We start from the raw sequence: 16,042 nt of genomic DNA, 5'->3' as shown, positions 1-16,042 counted from the left end.
GTGTAAGAATATTTGTTTTGTTCTGAACTAAAAAAAATGTTAATCTTTACTATTTGTTTTTGTTGTTTTTATTAAAAATAAATGTTTTAAAAATTATTTTTCATTATTGAAATTATTTTTACCTTTTTAATGTTAATCATACCTTTATTATAAAAGTAAGTAAAGTACTTGTATTACAGCTGAAATTCAATGCATAAATCATGAATTATTTTCATTCTTATATGTATATATATATATATTAATATATAGTTACTTTTCTTGTCTTTTATATGTTTTTAAACCTATTGGTGTAGATAATATAAAAATTAAAATTTTGTTTCTAAAGCTAGTTAAATAGCATGACAATAAAAAATTATTATTCAAGAATACATATATTTTATTAAAAAATTCAAATAAACCATATCATCCAAACCGGTTAAGATTATTTAAAAAAATATTATTGTTAGTTTTTAGAGTATAATTGGTTGCTGTTTTATTTTTATTTGATTACCTTTTGAAAATGATCTTTGTACATTGGTTTTATTATATATATAATTAGTTTATTGTTTCCTTAAAAATTACCATAATTTTTATTAGTATTTTTTTTTTATGAAATATTGTTATTTTATTCATAATATTATATTTTCAATACATATATTGTGTACTACATTTTCAGATCAAGTAATATTGACACTGAATAGCTATTCTGAACAGGATTTTGTAAAATTATATTATTATGAAATTAATTATCTATTATAGTCTTCTACTATAATATAAATTTATAAAAGTAGATTCAAACTAATAATTACTTTAAAATCATAATTTGCAGATGATGCTACAAAAAAATTTGAAAATGAATTTAAACCAAGATTGTTTTGGGAAATTGGACTATATGACCAAAAAAATTTTTATAATTCGGCAACTATACTATGTTCAGTGCAGAAAGGTATATAACATAGTAGTATTATTTGCATAATTGTAATTACTATACTATTTAATATATACACTCCTGTTGTATTTATGTATTATTTCAATGAAATGGAACATGATGGCATATTAACATTTCTCTTCTTCGTAGTATTCATTAATAATTAATAAGTAATATAATGTTTATCGTGTTTTATTTTGTTTAATGATTAAGAAATGTTATTCTTTTTCACCTTTCAAACTACAAAACTATATAATCTACAACGCTCTCGTATTTCTATATCATTTGTGTTAAATGGAATAAGCTTATTTTTTCTATTCACATATTATTTATATGTATTATAACTTCATATTATATTTTATATTTGAGTTTAGGGTTAATGATTATAGTTTAGGATTTAGTATAGGATTTGAGTTTAATGATTCGGATTTAGGGTTTAGTATTTAAGGGGTGGACATTGGGTTTAGTATTTAAGGGTTGGGAAGGGGGTTGGGTTTAGTATTTTGGGGATGTTAGGGGAGTGTTGGTGGGGTCTGTAAATGGAATAGTATTTTATATTTGGGTATCTTATAATCTACAACGCTCTGATATTTCTATACAATTTATGTTAAGTGGAATAGCTTATTTTTTCTATTCACATATTCTTTATATGTATTATAACTTTATATTATATTTTATATTTGGGTTTAGGGTTAATGATTAGAGTTTAGGGTTTAGAATAGGGTTTGAGTTTAGTGATTCGAATTTAGTATTTAGGGGTTGGAAATTGGGTTTAGTATTTAAGGGTTGTGGAGGGGGTTTGGTTTTAGTGTTTTGGGGGTGTTAGGGAGTGTTGCTGGGATCTGTAAATGGAATAGTAGCTAGAACCATACTTAATCTTGTTTTGGAAAACTAATCTATTTTATATTTTACTATTTATAAAGAGTTTATACAATTATTTTGTACCTGTAACATAACGTCATCAATGGTGTGTCAATCACTGTTTTTCTCCTTCAGTAAACTGCGATTACATCTCAACCTTCTTGCATGCGTCTTCCACCAAAAATACCACAAAACCATATAACCAATGATCCAATACACATACTCATCATCAACGATATAATCTTTATCCTCATCCAGATGTTCTTTATGTAGACGTTATCTATTTTTTTCTGTCACCGATTACCTAGAAAGAATAAGGACATAACCAGCACAACTTTACACTAATTGTTATTGAGTTAGTAACGTCAAAATCAGTGACATATTCATCATTTCCTTTTAAAAATTGGTTAGATGGCAAATTAACCCTATTTTTTTTAAGTTAAGTTCATAAAGAACTTTGATAAGCAAAAAAAAAAAAGAACTTTGATAAGCATATAAACCTTCGACCAACGGTAGTTGGATACGAAGAAGTCTTTAGGACATAAATCATTGTATTGTTGTGTCTACACCCACTGGAAGTAGGATCGGAAATTTCTCTTTTAAAGTTGTAGTGGGTGCATTTTTGATTCAATATACGAATTTGGTCGTTTGTAAGATGTTGTAAACTTACTCTGTGCGGCTAACATATCAATTGACGTAAAACGATTTCTTCCAAAGTAGTACTGTAACTGATAATTTTCTAATGACTTGAGTAGAAGAATATTCAGAGAAGAAGATTAAAGAAGAATCGTAGTCTAGAGAGAATACTATATACAAAAACACATACACCAAATCCTTGTGTACACTCGTATGCTTTTTCTACATATGGGCTTATATATTAGTAAATATCATTGAACCCTACTTGCTGTTAAGACTCTTTTTATACTTATACAAAGGTAGTTTGTTGATGTTTCCAGTTTGTGAGAAAACTACACATCAAATATAGCTTCTAATTCACCAAAATACTGCAGATCTCTGTTTTGTATTTATCCTCTTTTGTGTCCTCTCTATCTAAGTAGATGTACAACTGCAGCTGATAACCAATATAGCTTTGCCTTAACCACCAGCTTGGTTTTGGCTGCCACTAAGTAAGATATAATTAGATGATAAAAACCGCCACTACGTTGATACGTAAGCGAGCTCAATCAATAACACTTATATTGGTACGTATCTCACATAAGGAGCTGCATCACTTCCTAGTCTTACTCCCTTGCCTCCAACTATTTGTCAGCAATAATCAGTGGCTTGTTTAAGCCCTTTTAAGTGCAATCATCAAAAGAATCAACTCTCAATCTCGACTATTCTCTTGTAAATGAATAAAGAAAAAAGACAAACATATTGCAAGACTTACCCAATGGAAACAGCTAGGAAGATCAGAGATGGAGGAACTTGATGCACCGTTACAAATGATGAACCTCAATCATTACCTTGTATGGGTTCTGAAGTTCATAAAAGCTTCAACTACTATCTCATTCTCCATACTTTTCGTGATGGACCAACATCGCCTAACAAAACTTACAAACTCAATATACGTTTTTCTTGGTTATATATGAGTATACAATAACTAATAAAGGTATAGAGACATTCATTTGAATGAAGAAATAAAACACATTACCTTTTCCAATGTTCTTGGCTGAGATAAGCCATGCTAGCCCAAAACTGAGTAGTGGTGAGCAGATTCAAAAACCGAGCAACATCATCTAACATAACTCCATGCACAGTAGAGTTGCAATACTCTGATGATAAGCAGTAAATATTTGATGGTAGAAAAACGCTGCAATAGTCTGAACCTTTAGGTTCTGAAACAAACAAAGGAAACATTTTTACCTTTTATCAAAAGCCATTTCTTTGACTTCGCCATGTCTTTTTTTTTCTATCTTCTTCATCCTTTCTTTTTATGGCCTCTACGGTTCCAAACCATCATACTTGTGCTTCTTCTGGGCCAGCTAAAAGACAAAAAAATGGAAGTGAATTTGTAAGTTAAAATGTAGATACCAAAAACAAAACCTTCGCAGCAGGAAAAGACATAGAGGAAGCAATCTGTTCTTCAATTGATGAATCAATGAGTAAACAATAAGCTTTCCTTACGGAAACTAAATGGTTGAATAAGTTGTGCAAGAGATCTCTGCGAAAGTGTTCAGCTCCTTCCTCTATGCTTTCCTTTTTGGCAATCAAGACCTTGTTGGCAACTTTTGTGTCTGTCTCTTAAGATATTCAAACTAAGTCCCACACTGGAGAATTAGACAAAAAGTGTCTAATATATTAAAAGATGTCCAACTCTAATTATTAGACATTTTGGGAATGAACTCAAAAATATAAATCCATGCGGGCTAGCCTTTTTGGCTCAAAGTGGACAATATCATACTAATCGGATAACATAGAGCTGGACATGGGTTTTAACAATCCAAAAAATTGGTATCAGAGCGGTTGACGAGAAGTCTGCAAGAAGATCATAATACCCTTCGAGATATGAATGGTATCCTATAAGTTAGGAATGAGATGTGTGTGGCAGAGATCAAGTCAGAAGATCATGGAAGTTTAGTTGTGGGACACGAGATGAGTGTTGTACTTAGTTTGAGGGGGAGAATGAAAGATATTCAAACTAAATCCACATTGGAGAATTAGACAAAGAGTGTCTAATATATAGAGCGATGTCCAATTCTAATTAGTATGAGACCTTTTGGGAATGAACCCAAAAGTAAATCCATGCGGGCAGCCTCTTTCGCCCAAAGTAGACAATATCATACTAATCGGATAATATAGAGTTGGACATGGGCTTTAACAATCTCAACAGTCTCTGCTGGATATACAACAAAAAATCATGGCTTTCTTAGAATCCCCTATATATTAATTGAGGATCTTTTAAAAAGTTATAACCTGAATTTTGTAAAAATTAAAAAAAGACCCCATCCTATGTGGCAGTTGTTTAAACCTTCTAAAATCTGACGTGTCAGAATTATAACACATTAAGAAATAGCATGGTTTATAAATTAACTCCCTAGCGAAATACAATTTTTGACAGTCACATATACATAGTCTAAAAATAAGACGGCAGGTGCGCCTATGCTATGTAAAACCATAGTGTAATCCATCAGTATTATTTATTGTGTATGTTTTTCTTATCATGTAAGCATAACTATTTAATAACGTCTACGAATACATTTTATAGGGAATAAATATCAAATGTTCTCATTTTACTTCAAGTTTGTAGAAAATAAAACATGTAATTTTCTATGCATTATGTACGAAAATAAACAGACCTACATCACTTACAAAAATTATTGACAGGAACATTATCGTCAGAACATTATCGTCAGTTAATATTATCTACCTTGATTAATAAGAACATTCACCACTGTAATAGAACTATGCTACACAAGTTTCAGTTAATCTTCCTGATTTTCTCATATCCACTTTATTAATTATATTGTATATGTAGCAAACGTGGTTTACCAGAAAAATTCAGTCACTTGATAAAAAACTTTATAATCTGTACTATGATATTGTTTAAAGGGTCATAACTATGTCTGTTTGCATGAATGGTTGGGGGGTCCTTTTTTTTTGTAAAACAATGGTTGGGGAGTCCTTCTTCAGTTGGTTCTAGAGAATTTTTGTTCTAAAATCATGTAATTATTACTGTAAGTGAGGTATATAAAAACGGCAGATTACTTTTGAGTTTCATGTGATTCAAAAAGTACTGCTCTACAATTTAACCGGTTCATATCACAAACTAATTTAGGGTTATGTTAAATCAATCATTACCAGTTTTGGTATTTATGTTAAACGAATTTAATCAATTTTTTTTATTTCTCATTTTTCTTCAAGGGAAAGCTGCCCATGGAAATATTAATAATCGTGTGAGATCCATAAAATATGTTTGTTAAGTCTTTGTGGCCAAGGCAATATATTATTAATATATTTTATAAACTAACACATTAACCTATGGAAATTCATCGTAGTGGGAGACTTTATAGCCAAGACTATTAATTAAGCCTAAGGAACTAATGGAAACTAAATAATATATAGAGCTTATATGTGAGGGCGTATCAATTGAGAATTTGCGGCCAAGGCTATTAAATATTGCTTATGCTAATCCGATCAAATATCTCGGTAGTTATATAACAAGCTGTTTTAGTTTCTCATGTATGTATATTAATTGAAAATCATTTAAAAAATTATAACTCTAAGTTTGTACTAATTAAAAAAGACTCTGATTCGGTGTCATTTAATTAGGATAATAATTTAACTTACGTGACAGCTTAAAAATCAATATATATTGAAAAAATGTTGGTTCAAAATTTAATTACTAGAAAACATTATATTAATCTAAAATATAAGAAGAGTGTATTATTTCCTTAAATAAAAACTACGAAATTACCTAATGTGATTAACATAAATATGACAATTAATGATTATGAATAATAAAGATTTGATAACAATTTTTACATCCTTCTGAATTTTTGTTTAAATTTATATTATTAAAAAACAATAAACAGTGACATTAACCATATAATAAAAAGTTAGATTTTTTTTCTCATATGTTATATTTTGAATTTTCTAAAATGACTTTAAATTACAAAAATGAGGAGACATTATATGTTATATTTTAAATTCGTAAAACGACTTTATATTACAAAAATGAGTAAACCTTATATGTTATACTTTTCTTATATATTAGATTTTTTTCTTATATGTTATATTTTGAATTTTTTAAAACCACTTTAAATTACAAAAATGTTAGTTTTCCTTAAGAATACGATTAAAAACATTAAAATGACATGTATCAATTCGATGGTTGATCTGAGACCTTTCAAAACCATATGGAAGATAAATGTCAAAATAATTCAACTGTGAAAATAATACTGTTGAATTTTTTCAAGAATGTGTTCGGTGGAAAAAATAAAATTTTTGTGTCATAATTTGCTTAATGTCCAATCCGATCAACCCATGATTTATTAATTATAGTTTAGTTCCATAATTTTTAATAAAAATTGATCCGGTCATCGGAAAAAAATTATATAATAACAACAAAAAAACATTATATATGTATAAATAAAATGATCCAATATATAAAAAAATTATCGATAATATATATAAATAAATTCACCCTGCGCAAGGCGCAGGTCTTATCCTAGTACATATTTATAACACAAAACAAAAGTTTTTAATCAGAAAGAACGTCAATTAAATGGTTGCCTAAATATTTCTATATTTTTTTTGGTTTTAGAGAAGATGGTTTCGAGAGAAGCTTACCTATTTATACTCTTAGCTAGACCGCCTCGCCAAGGAGAGATCGCATTCAAGGCTATATCGTGGATGCTTGGATAAATAAGAGATTAAAAACGATGAAGAAACAACTTGGAAGCATTTCAGAGAAACATGCGAAGATCAGAAGTCGCTTCCGTACATTGAAGATAGACGAACCCTAATCTCTATCAGTCGCGTAAAGCACAATTAGGGTCAGATCTATTGGGGCTATCAGGCCGTATACCCGTCAAATCATAAGCACATACAGTTTATAGAGCTTATAAACACGGCATAAGAAAGGTAACGAATTAATTAAGACCAAAAACACATTGTCTTGCGAGTTAATGATACGGTGAAGATTGTGGAGAGCGGACACGTGTCGCGCTGTGGTTTAACGACTTTCTGACCTGGAATCTGATGTGGAGCCTTCAGGAGTGAGCAAACTCAACTTTATATATAAAGATATTCAACTCTGATTAGTACAAGGCATTTTGGGAAGGAGTCCAAAAACCAAATCATGCGGGCTTTGCCTTTGGGCCCAAAATGGACAATATCATACTAATTATTCGCGGAAGAACTGGACATGGGCATTGAAAAAGCCCAACAATTGGTATCAGCCAGGTTGATGAAACTTGTGTCAAAAGTCTCTCCTTAATGACGATACAAATATTAGGTGGATATTCCTAATGGTGCTACAAGGATTAGGTGGTGAATGTTAATGGTGCAACAAGGGTTAGGTGAATAAATCCTAATGGTGTAACAAGGATTAGGTGAAGAGTCCCGTTGGTGATTATGGCGGTACAAGATGTGTACCAGGTTTCGCTAAAGGCTGGAGCCAAGGGTTTTTCGTGGTATTTGGTTTGAGAGAAGGTTTGTTGTGAATGCAAACAAAGTCTCACATTGAAAATTTAGACAAATATTGTATAGTATATAAAGAGATGTTCAATTTTGATTAGTATGAGGCCTTTTGAGAATAAAAATTTAGACAAATAATGTCTAATATATAAAGAGATGTTCAACTCTGATTAGTACGAGGCCTTTTGGGAAGGAGCTCAAAACCAAATCCATGCGGGCTTTGCCTTCGGGCCGTGGACGATATCCAATGTGAGACTTTGTATGCATTCACAACAAGTTAGGAGAGGGACTGAAAAAAGCTGAGCACTTGACAAACAAGAGACGCACGGTTATTACTAGTACTGCATCATGATCTGTGCAGCCGTCAAACTACCACTCGATCCACTTCTATTGAGGATCTGGCTTACTTCATGTGTCATCATCTTGACCACATGCCCCTCTTTATCCAAATCGAGTGCACACTGCACTTGTTGCTATTGTATGAGTGATTCCATCATCACTCTCTTCATGATCACTTTGCATCACTTTTTCGACGCACTTTGATATTTGTACCATGAACAACTTCTTCTTCTGGCTCCACAATTAATGCTTCTTGATCTATGTGAAAACTAACTCTGACAGAGTTGCATCCTTCTTCTGATGTTTTTTCTTTGATCTTATCAAGCGAGCCACACTTGGCTAACAGCACCTTTTCAATCCTCTTGGATTCAATGAACGCTTTATTCATCCTCTTGGATTCAATGAACGCTTTATTCATCATTTTAGACATGTTTCTTCTCTTCTGACGAGCTACACAGTCTACCTTTGTGTATCCAACCTTCCCACAGAACCAACAGCACATCCAATATCATTTCTTGTTTCTGCGGTATTATATGCATTACTCAAAAGAGAAGCTGGGCAAGTACTGTGGGTCGCCTAGATCTACCTTGAAGTGTGACTGGAGCAGCAACAATAGCTACATTGATGACAAGAATGACGAAGGAGTCTAGCATAACTTTATCCAAACAATTTTTGAACTCTCTGTTCTTGCATTTTTTTTATATAAATAATGAATAATGACTTGTGAAGTTGAAGTACTCTCCTTCCCAAACATGTGTTGTGTTTTGTTCTTTACAAGTTGGGTTTTAAATTTTTAATACATAAGACTATCACGTTTGCGATTGTGATCTACACCTTTTTACATTACTCTCAGTTTCCGTCTTTTCTTTTGTTGTCGAAAACTGAATGAATAAAAAAGTGAGTGGACCATTAACTTGGATCACATGACAGCGATATTGAACTCGACGTTTAGACCTTTCTGATACCATACAAACGTGAGTTCCTTATCAGGCATCTTCCTGTTCTTATTTTTTGGTAAAATGTTAAAAATAGACTAATGTTAAAATTAATCTTCCCATTCTTGATCGTTCACATTATCTACAAAATATTAGCTTCCTTTCAATTGCTCAACCTGCTCTACCAAAACTCTTACCTCTTTTACAAGTCATGATGGGACATCACACATCTATCCTACAATATATTTACAAAGAAGTTCAAATACCGTATTTAAATAATGGTTTCAGCTAAAGAAAACTTTATAGATGAAGCTATCATTATTTTCATTCATATATGAAGTAAAAAGTATTATCAAACTCATATATCTAACCTTCTTTTTTTTTGCTAAAGCTCATATCTAACTTAAAAATTCAAATTTTAAACTGAATAGTATACTATAGATAATAGAATATGAAAAATTATATGTTTCTGTAATAATATTACGTATAAAATAGAAGAAATGTACATATCTACTAATAATAGCAATCCCAATTAATTTTAAAGGTTGTGAATTCATTTATGTTGAAAGGTTGTGTTTTTTGTAAAAGATGTCTAAAATGTTGTGTCTTTTATAAAATGTTGGAAGGTTGTGACTTTTCTAAAAATTGTGACTATTCATTAAGTATCTTTTGAAAGTGAAAAGTTGTGACTATTCTTATAAATATTTTTTCAAAATAACTACATTTAAATTGGAAGAATGTGACTATTCAAATTGAAGAGTTGTGACTATTCAAATAGATTATTAAAATCTATAAATAGTCAATATCTATGCATTTGTCAAAGTAAAATTTTCACTGATCTCACTAATTATTAAATGGTGAAAAGTTAAAAGCAGTTATTTAGTTACAAATTTTTAGAAGATATTCAAATGGAACGTTCTAGAAAGAATTTTATGTGTTTGGATAGCCAAAATTCTTAACAAAACAACAATGTTACTAGATGAAAAGGTTTGTCTCCCACTAAACAATATACTAAAAAAAGAAAAAAAATTCCTTCACTTGAAATCTGGAAAGCATCGTCTTCTTCATCTCTCACATTTTATTTGTTATTTTCTCCAAACCTCTGAACCCTCTCGCATTAATATTTATAATGCAATCATACCGTCTACAAATAAGGATTTTGATGATCAAATTAGCATTAATATTGCAGGTTTTTGAAAAGATGCTTGAAAATGGCTTGTAAGGTGTCATTATTATTCCATCCGGTTCTACGTTCCCTGGAAAAAACAAGCATATAAACATTTTATACTCTTAAAAATATTAAATTCCAGACAATTAAATTTTCAATGAATTTTAATTTTTTTCATTCCAATGTTAATTAATAACTAATATTTTTTCAAGAAAATTTTAATAACCAACAAGATACTATCAGACGCCACAACCATCAAAACTGAAGTTCATTTAAATTAACACCATGAATAGTTAAAATTCAGTAGTATTTTTTATATATTAGAATGCATTTTATTATAAATGCATATACCATAATTTACATATTCCCATGAAATTATTATAAACTATCTACTCAATTCATTGGTTTTATTCATCAGTAAATTGCTCTGATCTTTCTTCTTCTTTTTTTTAAAAAAAGGGGAAATTCCATTACATCCTCTCTGGCTTCCACATTTAACTTCGTTGTCTTAGCATCCACAAAGTGTTTCTGAACGGAAAATAAAGAAAAGAAAAGATGAAACCATAGGAAGCGCTTTACAATTGCAACATTGTGACATAAAATATATGCTAACCTCCATAAATGGTTGCAGTGAAGATGCGGCTAATTCAGGAAGACTTTGTCTTGCTAACATTCTAAAATGGCTGGTGATAATGAAATATAACTACGTACCCATTTTCAGTACTTCTTCTCTGTTTTGCTTCTTCCTTCCATGCACACACCTTTACGCATCCTCCCAATTTTCTATCATATTATTCTACGTAGCATATGGTGGGAAAGGAGATGTTCAAACCCTTCTTCCTGACGTCGATTTTTAAGCATGGAAAATCTTAATGATCCTATCGATTTTTAAGACGTCATGGCAGCTTCCGCTGAAAACGAAGCCGTCATGCTTGTTGAGATCCTTACCATCCTGAAACTCGCCACCTATCATCCAGAAGATATCCATCTGCTCTTCACATTCACTGAGAGTCGAAACGTACACGTAAATAGCCTCCGCATGTACGCTAAACGAACATTATCTGACATATCAGAAATCACGTTTACATGGCTTATTTGTGTGCTTAGATAGATGGTTGGTGAAAACGGTAAAGATCACTGAACACAGGACAAATCTATTACGATCATGACGGTAAGAGCAGCAGGTTTATTCCACAATTTCATTGTATCGATCGAAACAGTAAAGCACTAACCAAAATGATCGATAAGCAACTAACCGAAGTGATATCAATTAAATACAACGATCTTGGCAAATGGCAACCAGAGATTTCAGGGACAGCAGAAAAAGGCAAGAACTGCATTTGGAGATTTATGAAAACATCAGAAAAAAGTTAAGGTTTTAGGTTTGTTCTTCCGAGTTTTTCATATATCCAACGGCATATACACAGAAAAAAAAAAAAAATAGGGAATGAGAGAGAAACTCAGATCACGTGTAATTTGTTTTAGATTCATCTTCTACTCATATGTTTCACTCGAAACGTTCGAATAAGCCAGAGAAGAAGAAGAGAGAAGACAGAGAAAAGAATACAAATCTGGAACTGCGTAGATAACTTTGGTCAAAGCTCCATACCCGGCCTTCTGGTCGACTATCTTTCCTTGTGGAAACCGTTTCTCCTGTGAAGGAAGATATAAGTTGATATATTTCATAAAAAAAAGATCCCCTCTTTCTCTGCCTGGAAGAAGTCTTCTTCTCCCTTCTAGAATGTGGATCATACAAAAGCTAATCAAACAATGAAGCATACACCAATGCCATCTAAGCAAAAGTACGCCTACTGTAATTACAGAAACGGAATAAATTTAATAATTAGAAAATTGCAGAGAAATAACAATACTTTAATGGAGTCTGATTATAGGAAAAAGATAAAGGGAGAGGAAAAATTATCTGCAGTAGAATCAGAGAGAGATAAGATGCGGAAAGAAGAATCAGAGAAAACTTGAAACAATTATGAAAACCTATACAATCTCTTCAATATATAACCTTCTGATAAGATACAACTCTTAAGGCAGATGATGAGGTTCCACTGAAACAGTGCGTGTGAAAGTATACAACTCTTTAAAGAGAATTAGTTTCTGCAGGGGATGCGTTTGTAGAGATACTATGATGGCTTTGATTGCTAAAGCGATGGCGTCATAGCCTTCATCGTAAATAAACGTATATCCCTTAGATTATATTCTCAGAACTATTTCCACCTTTAGATTTTGATTTTTTTTTCCTATAAAAAATTGATGGTATCAGCGGTTAACATAAAATTGGTTTGCTATTTTCAACATGCAACTATTGAAAATATTTTTTAAAATAATTAAAATATCACAATAAGTGTTGTTTTTTTTTGCCTTTTCCAATATGCAAGTATTATTTTTTTTTTAATTAGTTATAACATCTTAACAAGTGAATTCTTTTAAAAAACAGTTATAATATGTTAATAAGAGTCTTTCTACAATTGATAATTTTAATAGTTGTGTCTTTTTATTATTAAAATTGTGTGTTTTCATAAAAAAACAGTGATTAGTTTTGTTTTTCCAACATGCGTGCTCGGTCGCTACGTAGCGACCGAGCAGTGTATTTTTGTATTTATTTAACGTGCAAGTATTAATATATTTTTTAAATTATTTATAACATCTTAACAAGAGAATTTTTAAAAAGTAGTTATAATATCTTAATAAGTGTCTTTATACAATTAGTAATTTTAAGAGTTTTGTCTACTCATTATAAAAATTATGTATTTTCATTAAAAACTGTGAGTACTTTTGTTTTTCCAACATGCAACTATTGTAAAAAGTTTTGTTTAAAATAGTTAAAATATCACTATAAATATCTTTTTGCAACTTCCAACTATTGGAAATTTTCAATTAGTTATAACATCTGAACAAGTGAATTCTTTCAAAAAGTAGTTATAATATCTTAATTAGTGTCTTTTTACAATTAATAATTTGGAGAGTTGTGTGTCCTCATTATAAGAACTTTGTCTTCTCATGAAAAACTGTGATTAGTTTTATTCTCCCAACATGCAACTATTGGAAACGTTTTTATAAAATGGTTAAAATATCACAATAAATATATTTTTTTTTGCATTTTTTCAACATGCTAGTATTGGAATTTTTCAGTTAGTTATAACATCTGAACAAGTAAATTCTTTAAAAAAAATCGTTATAATATTTTAATGAGTGTCTTTTTACAGTTATTAGTTTAAGACTTATGTCTTTTCATCATAAGATTTTTGTCTTTCATGATAAACTAAGATTAATTTTGTTTTTCAAACATGAAACTATTGAAAAATATTTATTAGTAGTTAAAAATACACCAATAAATAAGTGTCTTTCTACAATTATTAGTTCTAAATTGTGTCTTCTTATTATAAAAGATAAAAAAAAAAAATGTTGTTAAAATATCTCAATAAGTGTCTATTCTATAATTATGTGTGTGTTTTCATATGCAATAGAGAGTCATTTTTTAATGATGTGCCTATTCATAATATATTGTAAATGTATTATCTTAAATCAATTAACTCATATCTAAAGTTTTATCTTTCATATAGATCTTTGAAAATATATAAATAGTCTATATCGAAAAGTTCCTCATTGTATTTTCTCAAAAATTCATTAAATTATGATGAAAAAACTGTTTGCGTTACCTATTTATAAATTCTTAGAAGATATTCAAATGAAACATTGTCAACAAAATATATTAGGAAATGTCATCTGAGTTTGGGTAGCAAAAATCTTAAATGAAATAATGAAACTATTGGTCTTAATTTTCTTTTACTAAATGAAAAATGTATGTTTGACAAAAAATGAAAAGTACTTTTCTTTTTGAAAAACTTCATTTCTTATTATATATGGGGGAATTGCCACTAATACCACTTTTCAACTTTACACTTTTCAACTTTACCATTAAAATTTTAATAGACAAAGTACCATTATACTCCTGAATAATTAAACCTAAATTACTCTCTTTCTCCCTCAATTCCAAATCTGAGAGTTCCCAGATTGATTTCGAATTCGACGGTGATCAAATCCGACGATCCTGACGAGTTCTCCGGACGGCGCTGGCGAGTTCTCTGGTGGATTTGACGGCGCTGACGAATTCTCCGACGAAGCTGAAAAACTCTACAAGCTCAGGCGAACAAGACGATCTCTCACTTTCTCCTCCATTGAGAAATAACGACGGTGGCGACGAGCGTTGATTCGCTTCTGGAGAAGCTCAAACAGGAGGAGCTTTACCTTCCACCAAGTAATTGAGAGTCCTTACATTCTCAGAGCTGCCAATTTCCTCCTTCAACTCGTGCTTCTCCTCCGTCTTCTTCCTTTGCCTCTGTAAGTTCACCATTTACGCTTTTCATGTTTGTATGCGTGGAAACATGAGCTTTGCATTTCGCTTGAGTTGCTAGGATAGGAAACCTAATAGGGAATGATTTGGGGAAAAAGAAGTATCAATTTTATTGATTTGAGTTTAGTACTCGATGTACTGTATTGAGTTACGACGAAATCATTATCTTAGGGAAGATTACGATGTCATGTTCTCAGATTTCTATTCTTAGTAATTAATTACAAAACAATGGAATATCTTTAGTGCTTATATGAAATGAAAGAAGTATATTGAGACTACTTCTACTTTTGGCCACATTCTGTGACAATTTTGTTGCTTTTTAATAGGAATTAAGCTTGGTTAGGTTGGCGTTGAATGCCCTGCAAGGTATTCTTCTCTTATTAGCATACAGAAGCTCTCTTATGGATTATGCTCTAAGCCAGCTGATAGGACAACCCACAAAAGTCTGAGCTTGTGGCATCGGTTATCAAGCACTGGCGCCTTGGGACAGATTCTTTGAAACATAGGCTGTTTTGGTTTTTTGGTCTTTCTTCTCCATAACTTCGTAGACCCATTTCATGAACTTCAAGTTGGAAGTTGAGGGACAGGGGGAGCTGTAAAGTAGGTGAAAATGAAGAAGCCAATAACAAGAGCCACTATACTCTTGTTAATCAGGCTTTTGCTATTGCTGTGAAAAAGGTCCTAGAAGGCTATATATCTGGTCTGGATACATTATGTGCATCTGCAGAACTGAGGCGTTCATCTAACATTGTGGTTTTGTAAACCCTTTATAAATTTTTATAAACCATTATAAATTCAGAAACCTCAAGTATCTTTCAATGCTCAATCATCTCAATGCTCAATTATACCTTTTTATAAGGCCGTATAAAAGAAACTGTAAAAGAATGATGTTCTTTAATAAGCAAAGAAATGGTGGAAAGTTGGTTAATTTGGTGATTTATAAACTCTTATAAATAGATTTATAAACCTTGTAAATTAATTTATGAACACTTATAAATAAATGTAAAAACTCTTATAAATAGCTTATAAGTTCTTGTAAATAGTTTTATAAACCCTTTTAAATAGTTTTATAAATATTTATATATGTTTTAAAAACTTTATAGATGGTTGATACAAGGTTTTATAAGCTCTTATAAAATTTATAAGTGATTTTATAAAGGTAACCCGCTTGAGGTATTTATTACAATTTTTATATTTATAAGGCTTTATAAAAGAAACCATAAAACAATATATATATATATATTTAGCCTTATGTTTTTATGTTTTCATAGGGAAACACAATTTTCAAGAAGATTGGAGTTGCAGAAAGAGAGAGAAGACATGTG

Source organism: Brassica napus, chromosome A1, assembly GCF_020379485.1.
Source record: "Brassica napus cultivar Da-Ae chromosome A1, Da-Ae, whole genome shotgun sequence".
Lineage (NCBI taxonomy): Eukaryota > Viridiplantae > Streptophyta > Magnoliopsida > Brassicales > Brassicaceae > Brassica > Brassica napus.
The sequence above is the reverse complement of the archived record's forward strand: the minus strand, read 5'-3'. Positions refer to the sequence as shown.